This window comes from Gasterosteus aculeatus, chromosome X (assembly GCF_964276395.1).
Source record: "Gasterosteus aculeatus chromosome X, fGasAcu3.hap1.1, whole genome shotgun sequence".
Taxonomy (NCBI): Eukaryota; Metazoa; Chordata; class Actinopteri; order Perciformes; family Gasterosteidae; genus Gasterosteus; species Gasterosteus aculeatus.
Window position 1 is genome coordinate 433373 of NC_135698.1, and position 16435 is coordinate 449807.

The following is a 16435-nucleotide window of genomic DNA, read 5'->3' on the forward strand; positions in this document are numbered from 1 at the left end:
GTCGAAGGGGGGATGGACGCGGATGGTACGGTCGAAGGGGGGTGGACGCGGATGGTACGGACGAAGGGGGGTGGACGCGGATGGTACGGACGAAGGGGGGATGGACGTGGATGGTACGGTGGAAGGGGGGATGGACGTGGATGGTACGGACGAAGGGGGGATGGACGCGGATGGTACGGTGGAAGGGGGGGGATGGATGCGGATGGTACGGACGAAGGGGGGGTGGACGCGGATGGTACGGTCGAAAGGGGGGGTGGACGCGGATGGTACGGACGAAGGGGGGGTGGACGCGGATGGTATGGTACGGACGAAGGGGGGGCGGATGGTCTGGTCGACGGAGGTTGTGCGCCCCCATTTTCGAGCCGCCGGTTCTGCCTGGAGGAACGACCCTGGTCTGACGCATGCGTTCACTCACAGAGTTGCGACCCCCAGTGGACTTTTTAGCAACAGCAGCTACTTTTATAGAAATGCAATTTATGTCTTTTTGTCATTTTTACACTTAGCAAAGGCAGCAGGGGGCCGCAGTGGGGCCCCCCTGGCGGGCTGGATCCAGCCGTATGTTCGACACCCCTGAGATCATGTGAGGACCTGCAAGGGAACACTAAAGAAGCTCAAGCTCTCGCCTGTCTCCGTTCCCTTCTGCTTAAAAAGGGCTGATACAAAGTCCTTCCTAATACCTGTGAATGAGTGAAAAGTGTCCTCTAGTGACATCCCAGTACCCCCCTATATTGGCTGAAACATGCGCCATCAATCATTTGTTGTCAAAGAAAACTAAAATGTGGAAACTATCGCCTGCAGCCCAAACTGGGGCCTCGCTCGTCAAGTTTCCATCCAAGGTTCCAGAGAACAGTGAAAAGAAAGGGTGAATGAATGCTTGGAAAACCAAAGCTCACATAGATGGTCCCGTAATCTAGTGTGACGAGTGTAATGAGTGAATTATTTGTTGGGAAAGCAAAAAAGAAATGTGCCTGAACCAGTGTGACAGGCTGGTTTGTTCATCTGGAAGTCAAAGTGCGATAGAAAAGGCCTCCAACTCACACCAAGTGAAAAGCTACGTGTGCTTAAATGCTACGGAATGAATGAAGTCATCTGTGGTTGTGCTGTGTGTGTGTGTGTGTGTGAGTGTGTGCGTGAGTGACTCAGCTGGTCGTTGGGTTGAGGTCAGCTTGTGTAAATAAGCGCTAGCTCGGTGCCAACTGCTAACAGGGTAGACACGGTGACACCATGTGGAGACAATCCGACTGTCCCTCCACCGCGGTGAACAAGCGGAAACGCTCCCAGACCCATCTGACCGCGACAACACAAGCGTCACAGACGGCATGAGCCTGAAAAGGAAGGTGACGAATCTAAATACAAAGAGGGGTGTGCCATCCGCACACAGGCTCCACGGGACCGACCGCTAACGTGTAATTATCCACCACCGCGCCAACAAATGTTCTTCTGAAAGATTGTTTTTCCTCATGTGTTTCTGCAGGACCACTTTGTGCCCGTTTGTATTCACAGTGTTGTTCCGGTTCGGCCTGATGATGGCGCTATGGTCCCAGTGTGATAATAACACACAGCAGGGCGGCTTATTTTCCAGGTGTGTTTCCACAAACATTACGTCAGTCTGCACCCCACCTGGAAATGACTCGTCTTCAACAAAGAAATCCATCGCTAATCTTCTCAATGTGTTTTTTTCCCGTGGCCGAATTCTGTGTCTTGTGTCATCTCTTTTTAATATATATATATATATATATATGTGTATATATAAATATATATATATACACACGTAATGAGCATTGCTCACAGATCATGACCACAAAGAACGTACAGCTAACAGCTGTTTTGGGCACAGAGGGTCAAGGGCAAAAACAGCAGAGAGAAAAGTGTATGAAACATGACACAGACACACACACACATGGTCGCACAGACACAGACACAGACACACACTTCTGCTGAACATGCAGTTAAAAGCCCCACCCACACGAACGCGGGCTAACAATAGCACGCAGGAATGTTTCGCACACACAGATCAGAGGCAGTGAGTGGCCACAGATGGAATATGGAAACACACTCGGCGGTTCTTCGGCTCAGGTGCTCTGACACACACCTGACATGCTTAAGTTACACAAGAAACGGGACCTGATGTTGAGAGCTGGCACTAATGCGAGGAGCATTCTTAAATCAAATACCATTTGTTTCATTTGGTTAGAAACGGTTTCACTTCCTAAATGCGACGTTGGGACGTGGTCCACCTGCTTGTGGAACATTATCCGTCCCCACCTCACGGAGCACTCAGCTGCAGGACGGATCCAGGGGGCCGCTGGAGTATCCCAATCCTAATAATCTTGTGCTATTTAGCCTATTGTTTTCAGGAGTTATACACTCTTATATGCTCTTCTATAAATAGGATTTTGTATTCTACTTAGCCGAGACTCACAATTGGTGGGTTTATTTTTTAACAGGCCACGCTAGCAGTTCTGTGAGCGCTAGCTTTGAGCTAAATGCTAACGCCAGTCTACTCACAAGGAATGGCATCACCTCATATTGACCTGATGACGCTACACGATATGAGAATTCCTCCCGAGGGGAATCAAGCAGAAACGAGCTCTGCTATAGCAGAGAATACGGATAATACATATGATGTTTTGTCTACCACCATTTACCTTCGTAGCAGATGATTTGTTCAGATACTTACATAGACTGGAGCTTGTTGGGGATTTAGTTTCATGGCGACGAACTCTGGAAGACAAAAAGACAAAAGGGTGAGAATATAGAATTTTAAGCATTTGTTCTCCAGGAGGCAACGTGTTGAAAGACAAAGTTAGCATCGTGATTGGGATCACAATCAAGATTCAACACTCTCTCATTTTGGTAATAAATGTTTCCTGATTCCAAAAGTGGGTATTTTTCCACACGGGGCAAATCTATGGTGGCCCTGAAGGGTCAATGCCGAGCAACAGGCGGACAAGTTGACAATAGCTCACAAAGCACGAAGCAGAAAACAAAGCGCGTGAAACACAACTGATGCAAGTCCCTCTAAGCACAAGAGAAGGGGCAAATAATGGTGCATAAAGTCTAAATCAGGTAAATGGAATATTTAGGCTGAATAAGTACAGAAACAATGTATTTGGATTTCTTTTTTTCTTTGAGTCATTTATCTAAACTGGCAAAAATTGAGCCAATATCAATTCATTTTAATCCTTTCCATCCACGTAAGGCTGGACGATATGCAGATAACCAAATATCACATTATTTCTTTGACTAAATACGTTGATCAGCCTTTTACACTATATTTACACATAGAAAACGTTGCTTATTATCAGGAATTTGGATATAATTAATCAATCAAAATCAAAACAATATTAAGTTCCAAAAACGAATCCAATGTTACATGTATTTTTTTTAAACCAGTAACACATATAGTCTCTTAATCATATTATTAATATTATATACATTTCACAAGCCTTCTATAGCCTATATGCATTATCCACATTAGTAATTAATTTTTTTGATTTGGACCAATTTGTTGTTACATTTGACAAGGTTTATTAAAAAGGTTTTGAATTTTAATTCCTGTGAATTTACATTTTGTTTAAGTTAAGTGTACGATTTATTATTTCAATAATAACTAACAATTCAATAAATGTAAATCTTTTCATTTATTTGTCACATTTGGTCGCCACTGGTCTCAGGGCCACTGAACTAGAAACACAAGGGACTGTTTACAACGGACGCTCCTCTTTCCATGAAAACGCCGCAGAGCGCGGCGGAGCCTGTTGGACAGGTAACACGTAGCGAACGCAACACATCCACTCGTTTTACTGGTGTCTGTGTGGCCAAACCCTGCTGCAACCGAGACACTGATTTCAGCTTCCCACGTCCCCTCCAAATGAATAAAACAATAACCGGATTCCACGGAAAAAACTTGGACTTTGGAGTTTGTGTATCAGACCTAAATTCTTCTCCTGAACGAATTGAAGTGTGTCGACATCCACATTCACACAGTGGGGCTCTGCATCTATTTCCAACTTCTAGTAAAGTAAGTGTTTTGTAACAAACGGTTTCTTTCTTTCCTTGATGATCTCAAACAACTAGACGTTCACGTGTCAACTGCTCTGTGCGAATACCAGTCAGAGGCTTGGACGCGTTGCCACACAATGAGAAAATGTTTCCAAGCTGGACTGGTACCGTGCACGTCCATCGGCCGTACGTCCACGCTACGCTGGCTCGCCATCGGCAGCAGCTGCTCTTACTGAAAGTGGCCTGGGGGTCCTGGCGGGATGAGGTGCGTTACCTCATCGTGTGCATGAGGTCAGCAGCCGTTTTCTGATCACGGACGTGTCGCTAGGACGTGGCGGCGTCGGAGGTTTGGGGGGTCACTGATGTGGTCGGCCCATTCATGGACAGGAAACAGGAAGTCGGAGGGAAACAAGGGAGCCTTACAAGTCCTAGTCACACACTGGACAGCGGACAACAAGCCCTTCTCACAGCGCGCATAGAGGAAGTCTAACGAAGGGGGGGCAGACATGTGTCTGAGGGGGCTCAGGAGCAGAACGTCATTGAGTGACCTGTTAAACTCTGCACATGAACGCCGCTCAGCTGACGGGAGCAGAGGCAACAAATACCCTCCATTGAACTTACTGAGGTGGACTGATTGTTCCTGGGAGACTATGACACACTAATGGAATCTGCTGTGGTGGTTCCATAATGAACGCAGGGCTGCAATGTTCTCCAAAAAGAAAAGGAACGGTAAAGAATCCAAGAAAAGAACCAATCTGAGCGGCTAAAAGGCCCAAACCAACGTGCGGTGTTGCAGGAGGGAGTGTAGTTGTGTGTAGACTCACAAACCCCAGAGAACAAAGCCGCAAAAAAGTGTCTACTAGGGCTGTCAACGAATATTCAAATATAGAATTATATATTCAAATAGTGGTTGAAAACGAATGTGAAAATTAATATTTGAATGTAAAAAAAACGGCGTTGCGACTTTCTGCTTAGCGGGCGACTGACTGTATGTCGCATGTTGTTTTTTAAAGCGAATATTGAAACGTCCTTTGACAGCCCAGCGTCTACGGAGCGGTGTGTCCTCGCACAGACGAGGTGTCCAGCGGGTCCATGAATATTCGGGTGGCCAGTAGGATCACAGCACTGAGCATTCCATTGTACAAGTGGCACCACTACAGAGATAACTCGCTAGCGGCGTCTCGCCTCGGCATCCGCTGTGGATGTTCGTTCGTGATGTTTCCATGGCAACGCCTCGTGGTTTTTGAGACGCGGCCTGCGAACAGGAAACCCCGCATATTGCACGTGGAGGTTCAGCCGCCAGAGGACATTAAGCAGGAGGCATTAAGGTGACTTAAGTTTACGGCGACGGATCCTCTTGCCCTTCTGTCTGTCTGGCTGTGGAGTTAATCCTGCTACGTGGCCCCCCGGCCCCCTCATCCCTCAGCAGGGGCTCAATCTGCTGCTAAAGCCCACTTGTTATCAGTCAGCACAGAATCCCTGACAAAAGCAGTCACAGGGAATATGAAAAGAGGAAATGAGTAAGTCCTCCGTGTGGGGCTCGATTGATTTGGGGAGGATGTGAATCACATGCTGTGGCTTCTTTCACAGGCGCACACGGCGTGCGGCATCAGCTGCTTTTTCCCTTTTGCCTCTATTTACAGGTGTGTTGCATTGTGACTGGGCCGGTCGCACTGTGCGATAAGATGACACATCGCACACTCTGGAATCGCGTGCAATCATTTTTGGTGCTGCGATATTCATTTTACATCTAAATGAACGTCAGCAACATTTAAGTTGATCCTCTGCCTCTGTTGCCCCCCGTGTGAGGACACACGGACACGTGAAGGGAAGCAGGGAACCCAACTAAGCTAACTAAGCTAACTAAGCTAACTAAGCTAACTAAGCCAACTAAGCTAACTAAGCTAACTAAGCCAACTAAGCTAACTAAGCCAACTAAGCTAACTAAGCTAAAGTCTCACCTAAAACAACAACCATCCGCCCGTCTTTCTGCTGGACACATTTTCTGGAACCCGACCGCATCGCACCAAGCCCGATGCTTCGCCCGCTGCTTCGCCCGATGCTTCGCCCGCTGCTTCGCCCGATGCTTCGCCCGATGCTTCGCCCGATGCTTCGCCCGATGCTTTGCCCGCTGCTTCGCCCGCTGCTTCGCCCGATGCTTCGCCCGCACATTCCGATTCTAACGTCTAACTATTCTGACAAATAAAACGTTGTTTGTACTTTGCAATAGCGTACCTTTATTCCCATGCTATTACATTGTCATTATGTTATAAGCAGCATGAAATGGTCTGAAAATGTCAATAATATCGCAATAAATGTTGGTGCAATAATCGCACAACAAAAATGTAATATCATGACATCCAAAATCCAAAAACATACCAGAATGTCGCCCCAAACTGCGTGAACTGCACATCATTGTCCCAACGAACCACAACTGTGTGGCTGTAATCCCGCCTGAAACGGGTGGCGTTAAATAGGATTCAGTTATGATTTATTTGATTAGACAATTATTTAGTGCTCAATGACTCTTTGGCTCAGCTGCACCAGCATTATTTGAAGCAGGCTTATATTAGACACTAATGTTGCTCTTAGATTTACACCTTTTTGGGGGATTTTCTGACGCACATCTTGTGTTAAAGCACAGCACAGAAACTGGACGATAAAGACTTGGTGATAAACGGAGGAGTTTGGGTGTTTTTTTTAGTATTGAAGCATTTGTCTGGGCGTGAGATCAGGTAAAAAACACCCAACGCCACTCTGACTGAATTACATGAAGGCAGCGTGGCCACTTTCGTGCGAGAGGAGGCGGCAGCAACAAGCTGTTTCCACAACTTGTTGTAATTATGTGTTATACAACTGAATGCTGACTCGGGCTGTTCTTTTCAACGGAGAAGTACAGCAAGAGGCTTGGGACTAACTCAGCTGGCCAGAAGCTATGTCTGGTATGGAAGGAATGAGACGTGGGGGGGGAGGGGGGTGTTAGGGGGGAGAGAAAGGGAGAGGATCAGGGTGGAAGGACAGAGGCAGAAAGGGAGCTCCGGCTCTCAGCCTGCCGGTTCACGCCGCCGGGGTCGCTCGCTTCCGCCGGCTGCTCACCCAACGTGGCAGCAGGCCGGGGCGACTCCACCACCACACTGCCAGCCGGCAACGCACATCCATTTATTCGTGGCCCGCAACAAAAAAAAGAAAAATAGACGGTGTTTCCCGTTTCCAAAACACACAAGGAAGATGTTGACTGTGATGCTGCAAACGTCAGAGAAGATGACGGGCGGGAGGTTCTTGGGGGTTTCTGTATCATGCCAAGGATTTTTTTTAAAGTATTGGAATCATTTGGGCATAATTTGTCTTTTAACAAAATAGAAATTGTTGGGAGGAAAAAACAAAAGCAGCTGACGAATGGTTTCTTTACGTGCCTCAGATTGAATAGTGTGGATGGATCACTTCTAGGGCTGCAACTAACGATTTTTTTGATAATCGATTAATCGCTCGATTATTTCTTTGATTAAACGATGAATCGGAAAAAAAAACAGCGTTAAAAAGCTTTAATTTCCAAACCTTTATTCTAATTCACATTGCAAAAATACTCCAGAAAGTACAGGTTGCTCCTTGAACATAATAATTTATTAAATTTATAAAAAATTTAACAGGATTTGTTTTAACTTATCAGAACTTGTTCTCTATACAACACTCACAAACTCTCACACTCACAAACACACCCCCATGTTCACTTAAAGCTTATTCATTAAATTATTACCATCATTGTAGTGCAAGTTAAGTAAATGTATACAGCTAAAAAACAACAAGTGCTATGAGATCAATTTGTAAATAAATGCATTATTTTAATGGATCACCGTGTGTCTCCCATTACAGGCATAACATCAACTACCGTATAACTCACAATACGCAAGCAAGCGCACTGGACTACCGTATATGACAGCATTAAAAAGTACAACACACACAAATATATTTGTCAATAATAACCGATATGGGACAAAGCACAAAATATATACAAAACAGATTGAAAGATGAATGGTCCAAAAGAGGCGAGTAAATAAAAACGTGTCTTAGTCTAGCTAACTGCTTTACTGCTGTTATTAGCAAGCTAACGCTAGCTTGATGACGAGTAAACCGGAGGCTCGTTACGTCCCTCCCGTCAAAGCGGGACAACGTGGTGCTCCCGTGTCATGTCCCCCCCCCCTTAATCCTCAGACACCTCGGACGACTGGTCGAACAGACGTCTCTGCCTGCGTCATGTGACTCACAACAACTGCCGGCGCTGCTCTTTCCCCAACGTCGGCTCGGCGCTTTTATTTTCTATCTCCGCAACTCATTGAGTGACGTAATAATCTCGCGACACAACGAATTGATAATGAAACTCGTTGCCAGCGCTTTTAATAATCAAATTTTATCGATTTCACCGATTTGTTGTTGCAGCCCTAACCACTTCATTTCTGTACCCGACCAGCGCGGTGCACCTTCTATCCCCTACACGCTCCAGCGAAATGTGCTTTTCTTTACCACCAACATCCTGTGGTGTCTCACCACGATTCCGCCAGCCGACTCCACCACTACAAAGTTGCCCAGTTGCACAGTTGGTTTCTCCCCTTGATGATCAAATCCACCCCCACCTGGGCAGTTCTGAACCATTGGCGGCGGAGAGGTGGATGTGCATCCTTGCCCAGGTACGTCTTCCGTCCATAGCCACAGAGGCGCGGACAGGGGCCCTCCACACATACAGGGGTGTCGCTCCAGATCAGACCTGTTGACGCCTCGTATGACAAAACACCCCCCACCCTTCAACACCCCAACTTTGTATTTTTGGAACGACGTCAAGTTGATAGAAGGCGCGTGTTGTCACGGAGCCTTGTTGTATGACACAGCATACGCTCGTGTGTAGACTCGTGGAGTCTTGTGCGCCGTGTGACTCCCAACACTTCCCCCGGCATACGTTCCTGCCAGATTTAGAAACTCTCTGTGATTTCAGAGCTGTCAGATTCGGTTTGTTAGCAGACAAAGGAGACATGATCCCTGTCTCTTCTCTCTTCTCTCTCTCTGGACTCACGTGGGTTTTTTTGTAGGAACAGTGTGATGGAATTAGGGGAAAATATTAGCAGAAATGTCATAACTCTGATTTCTGTTGTGTCCAATCACTGAACTATACATCGATTGAGTCCTTTGTACTTGGAGGGGGGTCCGATACGTCTAAATCCTCCACACAGGACATCTATGCTGAGCCTATTAATCCCATATCACAAAGCCCTGATTGCATATACTATATTATTGAGTATAGGCCAGATGTCAACTTCTGGTTTTGAAGAGTGAAGCAAAAGAACGAGAGTTTTAAAACTTTAAAGCTTTAAAACGATGTCTACTGACCCCTAGGGGGCGACTCTTACGGTTATAACAGTGTGAGAAACGTCCTTAATTCATTCCCTCAGTAAACATTGTAAACATGGGTTCAGGGTCTCAATCTCTAGTTTCAAGTCTTTTCAATCAAGCATGATGTTGGTAGATTTAGTACTTTGGTCCATTTAGAGTAATATAGACCATGAGGTCTCAGTATTCTTTAGACTGGCTACCTTGAGATTGAGTTCTCGCGAACCTCGGCTTGCAAAACATATAACACAGCAATATTATAGTCTGGAAAATTGGACCAAGATTTATAAAATAAAAATATTAATGGCATTCATTTTCTGTATATGATGATTGGTTCCAGGTATGGAATTCAGTACTAATGGTACTGAAAGATCTCTACCGTCAGTATGCAGACAAATAAATGACACATGCCATGATAAACACACCCAAGCCGGCACTTATGTAATAACTAGTTATGGTTTTATCCATCTTCTTTTAGTCTTCAAGAGCTAGAATGTTTCAGTTTTGTTTTATGTGTGTGTGTTACATGATCACAAGTAGGAGAAATTTGACTGCTGGCGGAAATATGGTTATATATCTCAAATGAAGTTGCATTGGTTGGCAGCGTAGGTCTGCTGCTGTAGGAACAGTTGCCACAGCAGCAGTAGAAGTTTGGTATGTTTCCTTCAAATCAAATCTTGAATGCACTACAAACGGGTTTTGACTGACTCAAGAACAGGTGTACTGTTGCTTTCAGCTTTGAACACGGTGTGTGTGTGTGTGTGTGTGTGTGTGTGTGTGTGTGTGTGTGTGTGTGTGTGATAAGTTTGGTTGCCAGGGAGCACGGGTGTGTATTTTTCAGGGATTATTACAATAAAAGCGTGGGAGAAACTGTTCCAGACAGTCTTTGTCATCTTTATGTGACCGGTCGGGCTTCAGCTGCCACTCAACCACAGCGGCCTTTGTACCGAAAGTGTTTGCGGAGAATGCAGCGATATGCGCGCACACACACACACACACACACACACACACACACACACACACACACACACACGATTAGTGGCACCCTTTTTGTCACGGTTTGGGGGCCCGTCCTGCTTTATTTTGTAGTTTCCTGCCTCTTGTCTCCCTGGGTCATGTCACTTCCTGCCTTGTCCTGTCGTCCCCTGTGATTGTCTGCAGTGTCCCTGATTGTTTTCCCCCTGTGTCCAATCACCTGCACCTTCCAGTGTGTTTAAGTCATGTGTGTCTGTTGTCACTTGTTGCGTCATTGTTGGATGTTCTGGAAGTTCACGTCTGAGTGTTTCTGGGTCCTGTCTGCGTTTTTCTCCCTTGACCTTTTTTTGATTTGAAGTCTTGACTATTAAAACTCTGCGTCTTGGTCCTGCCTTCCCTGCTTTCCTGACTCATCACATCGCCCAGCAGTCCTGTGGGGCAAAGTGATTATGACTGATTAAATATCACTGCCGATGGTACCGTTCCTAAACAAAGAAGTCGTGGGAACAATTATTACAATTTTTATTTATATTGACTAACTGTACAAAAAATCAAATCCGAGCGGAAGCCGAGGCTAATGGATAATAATTACGTTGCGGTTGTGTGCGTTTTCATTTTCATTCATTCTTCATTTTGACCGATAACAGATTTGCATGCAGGTAGAATCACATCATCCTTTTTCCTATTAGACATTTGTCACAATCAGTAGGGTTTAACTACGCCCGTATTTATATTGAATCGTTCGTTAGAAGCAGAGCTCCAGCATGCTAGTTTATATATTTATATTTATGTATTTATTATCTTTATAATCCCTGTATGTGCGTGCCTGAACTCTTATGGTTAGAATAATAACAATGACCAATGAGCAACTATTTAAATGGAATTATTTTGAAAAAAAGATTTCTGAATTTTTCCGTACTTTACAGACAACCAACAACAGAGATGCGTCCTGAGCTGCTAACATAGTTAGTTCTGTACACGCCCAATGTAAATCCTCACAGTCTTTTTGTGAGGTCACAGTGACGCTTGACAACTGAAATCCAATCAGTCCCTGAGTCCAGGTGGAGGTTTGGACCATATTTGAAAAACTTGGCACATGCCTAAAACATCAAGCTTTTATAGGCTGCAGGCCTTTAAAAGAAAATAAAAGGTGTTTAAGCCACTGGTTTAAATTAGCTCTAATGGTTTAAAAATGTTTTTTACTCACAACTTGTATTTACTTGATTCAAGAACCTCTTCCTCACAGTGACAGTAACAGCGCGCCTCAAAGTCTGTAATTATTTGAGAATGAAGATTGGCATTGCGTCTTTATCACGTTGCCGTTTAAACAGGGCAGGCTTGAAAAAATATGAAGGAAAAAAAGTTTGTTTTACAAATGTCATTCCGTCAGCCCGATCTGACCTTCAAACGCGAACCTCTGCGAGTTGTGTTTGACTTGGACCGGAGGTTGGAGGAGCCCGTAGAAGGAAGTGGTCCAATCTCTCACCAACCAGCAGCACTTGGAACCTGAAGGTGACCTCTGCGGTTTATCCCATTTCCAAGCTCTGCGTAACTCTTCTTTAAAAAACCCTGTTGTTTTCCACTTCACAAGAACAGTTGGTTGCTATCTATCGTTATTTTTACCACTGAACTTCGGCGTGGAGCTTATCACGGTGTGTTGTTGCTACAAAGTGACCATTTGCTGACGCCGATACTCCGTTAAACAATCAGAGCTACAATGGAGCGCACACTGTAACGCACTCCCTGAAGAAATAAGTGACAAGTCCAGAACATCAAACCAGCGAAAGCTGCTTAAAAAGATAAAAAGGTCAAAGGTCAAATCAGTGTAAAAGTGATACATCAACTGTCGGAACACAATTAAATTAAAGGACTAAGGCTGTCAACGAATATTCTATATTCGAATATATTGTATATAACATATTGAATATTGAATATTCTAGTGTAAAAAAACAAACAGTCTGCTTAGCGGGCTGCCTGTGGCGCGCCTGCGCTCTTGGTCGTTAGTTAATGTACTTATTTTTGTGCAGGTAATATGTTGTTAAATATGTTTAAAGTTAAATAAGTTGCCTATACAAGTAGTTATGTCTCATTGTATTAATTTGTCCAGTTATTGACGCACATAATGCGCAACCAGATATTCCAATAGATGTGGTTTTTTAAAGCGAATATTCGACCGTCCTTTTTCTCATCTCACCTAAAACAAGAACCGTCCGCCCGTCTTTAACCCGAACCACCGCCGTCCTGCGTTCCTCCCGGGCCGCTCCGTCTCTCTATTGTTGAACCTCCCCGGCTGCCGCGGCGCCTTTCCGCTGGACACATTTTCTTGAACCCGACCACATCGCTCCAAGCCCGTGTCCCTCGCACTTATTATTTTTGTTTCATTTATATTAGGATTTATTTTTTCACATTCCGATTCTAATGTCTAACTATTCTGACAAATAAAACGTTCTTTCGCTAATAATCCCGTTTCAAATATTAATGATGATTCTATTCCGTGTCATAACTGGGTGAGGTAAGCAGAATACTGCTTTTCAGCACTTCAAACTAAATGCTGTAAACGCCGTGCAGACTTTCGGCGGACCATCTCTGGTCAATTTGCATGAATCTTCATTCAGCCATTGAAGTTAGTGGAAAAATAAAAAAAGCTCCCTTCTCTTGACATTGAACGTATACAACGTGGAGCTCAATGGGACCAGGTCACCGGGACCCTTTGCTCCAGGGCAGGTAGTTTGAAGGTCGTCAGTGGAGTCTGCTACTCGTGCACTAACCCCATGCAGATTGCTGCTGGCGGCTTTCACGTCTCTTGGCCGTTGGGGCTTTGCTGATACTGTAATTACAGTTTGGCTACGAACACAACCAAAACAATACTCTTTTTATCCTCCTTCTGCAGATGTCCTTGGAAGCGTGTCATGGCTGACTGGGACTGTAGATGGAAACAGTATTATGCTATTATGCCACTGAGCAGTTTTATGAGAATTGGTATTGATCTGAGCATATCAGGTCGCACTGTTTCGTGAGTTTGAACAAAAAGCTTTTCTAGCACTGGTATGAACACGAACACCCATTTAAGATCAAAATATGAAAAACACTCTGCGTCTGTCTGGAGGACGTATTGTCTGGCCGGTGGACCTTTGGAAAAGCCGGTATGAATGGAATTGTGACCACGCTGGCCGAGCAGCTACAGTCTACACGGAGACAGAAAAGCAACAGTTCTACAGGCCTTTCCTAGGGGGCCGCGCTGCGATAGCGCTCACATATCTGCCTTGTGTCACCTTGTCAAAGAGCACCTGTCTCCGTTTCTGGATTCACTGCTCCGATTCCGTCGTGTGCAAAAACAAAAGACGTGGAGGCTTGTTAAAGGAATTGGACTCGTTCAGCCAAACAAACAAGTTTTTGTCCTCATGTTACCTCATCTGCATGAGTCGCTGGTTCAGCTCAGCTGTTATTGTGTCTTTCTGTCCTGAACCTTTCCGTCCTTGTTATTGCACGAATGTGCCAGCGTGAGATGGCCTTTGGAAACGATATGGACCGTAACGTGTTCTGATACGTTTCCCACGCAGAATCATTTCTGCGTTCTATTGAAGCGTGCCGTCATGATAAATCGGGCTACGTTATTAACTTGTTGTATGATAACTAGACCGGACATAGGCCATTGTTACATCATTGACAATACATGGAGCTTCAAATTGTTACGTCATTGACTTGACTTATATAAAACATTTCATTTGTATTAATATTGCCCATTGTGTTTCTATACTTTACATACAAATGTCACCAACATGTGTATCCAAAAATAAACAGCAAGGTTTTCCGTACTAACAGAAGAACGGGGCATTCAGTTCGGATCCTGTTGTTTTATTTATTTCTTTTTTTCTAAGCTTCACATTTTTATTAAATTGTTTGGATATTCTTATTAATATTAACTTCATTGCTCATAATGGCTGAACTTGCATCATTCGATCATCATAAAAGTGTCATAGATAAATGAATGAGTTATATTCTTTATTCTTTATATTTGGGACAATGCATCGGCCCGAAAAGTAATTATTGTTACTAAATAATTTTGTTACAAAGTCATTTCAATCTTCTTTTCTGTCTCCCTTCCTCGTGTTTATACTCATGTTAAAAAGACACTGATCCATTTAACAGATGTTGAGCCATAGTCAGTGTCCCCAATTGTCCAGTTGTCACGTGTCTTAAACCAGTTTTGGACTTGTGATAACTTTAGTCGACCAGTAACGTGTTGCAATTCCAACCGCTGACACAATAAGCTAATTTCACATGTAGCTGTTGAAATAAAACAAGATCACTTTTATACAGCTGAGATGTGGTTTCGATATGGAATCAAGTGTGAATACATGAAACATAAGCAACAGCCCATGTGACACGGCACCGAGCAGCTCAGTCCCTCTGGAGGCTGTCCGCCAGTCCCACATAACACAGTCCGTCCTGAACAGTCCCACATGAACAGTCCGCCCTGAACAGTCCCACATGAACAGTCCCACATGAACAGTCCGCCCTGAACAGTCCCACATGAACAGTCCGCCCTGAACTTCCCACATGAACAGTCCGCCCTGAACAGTCCCACATGAACAGTCCCACATGAACAGTCCGCCCTGAACAGTCCCACGTGAACAGTCCGCCCTGAACTTCCCACATGAACAGTCCGCCCTGAACAGTCCCACATGAACAGTCCCACATGAACAGTCCGCCCTGAACAGTCCCACGTGAACAGTCCGCCCTGAAACAGTCCGCCCTGAACAGTCCCATATGTACAGTTCACCCTGACAGTCCCACATGAACAGTCCGCCCTGAACAGTCCCACATGAACAGTCCGCCCTGAACAGTCCCACATGAACAGTCCGCCCTGAACAGTCCCACATGAACAGTCCGCCCTGAACAGTCCCACATGAACAGTCCCACATGAACAGTCCGCCCTGAACAGTCCGCCCTGAACAGTCCGCCCTGAACAGTCCCACATGAACAGTCCCACATGAACAGTCCGCCCTGAACAGTCCCACATAAACAGTCCGCCCCGAAAAGTCCCACATGAACAGTCCCACATGAACAGTCCGCCCTGAACAGTCCCACATGAACAGTCCGCCCTGAACAGTCCCACATGAACAGTCCGCCCTGAAGAGTCCCACATGAACAGTCCCACATGAACAGTCCGCCCTGAACAGTCCCACATGAACAGTCCCATATGAACAGTCCCACATGAACAGTCCTCCCTGAACAGTCCCACATGAACAGTCCCACATGAACAGTCCGCCCTGAACAGTCCCACATGAACAGTCCGCCCTGAAGAGTCCCACATGAACAGTCCCACATGAACAGTCCCACATGAACAGTCCTCCCTGAACAGTCCCACATGAACAGTCCCATATGAACAGTCCCACATGAACAGTCCGCCCTGAACAGTCCCACATGAACAGTCCGCCCTGAACAGTCCCACATGAACAGTCCCATATGAACAGTCCCACATGAACAGTCCGCCCTGAACAGTCCCACATGAACAGTCCCATATGAACAGTCCCACATGAACAGTCCGCCCTGAACAGTCCCACATGAACAGTCCGCCCTGAACAGTCCCACATGAACAGTCCCACATGAACAGTCCGCCCTGAACAGTCCCACATGAACAGTCCCATATGAACAGTCCCACAGATAAAAGGGTAGTCAGAAAGAACAGGCTGCACATACGATGCACAGTGCAAATCCACTCAGGTCGGTCAGGTCAGTTTATAAAACATTTGTATCTGGGGGAGGGGAGGTAATTACAGGGTTTTTTTCTAGAAAATGGTGGCCAACGGGGGATGCTGACATAGACAACATCCCCGGGGTGACGCTGACTTACAATTCCACTACAATTTCACAAAAAACAAGGAACCGTGTGTGCCACTCCTTTAATGTAAGAGCATCTGGTTCATCATCATCATCATCATCAGGAAACGAAGACTCAAAAGAATCTCAGCTGAGGCCAATGGGAAACTGTTGTGTGTTTACCATCAAGCTAATATGTATAATAGCCTATAATTATATATATAAACACCCCTCACCTACCTAGGCGACCTGTACG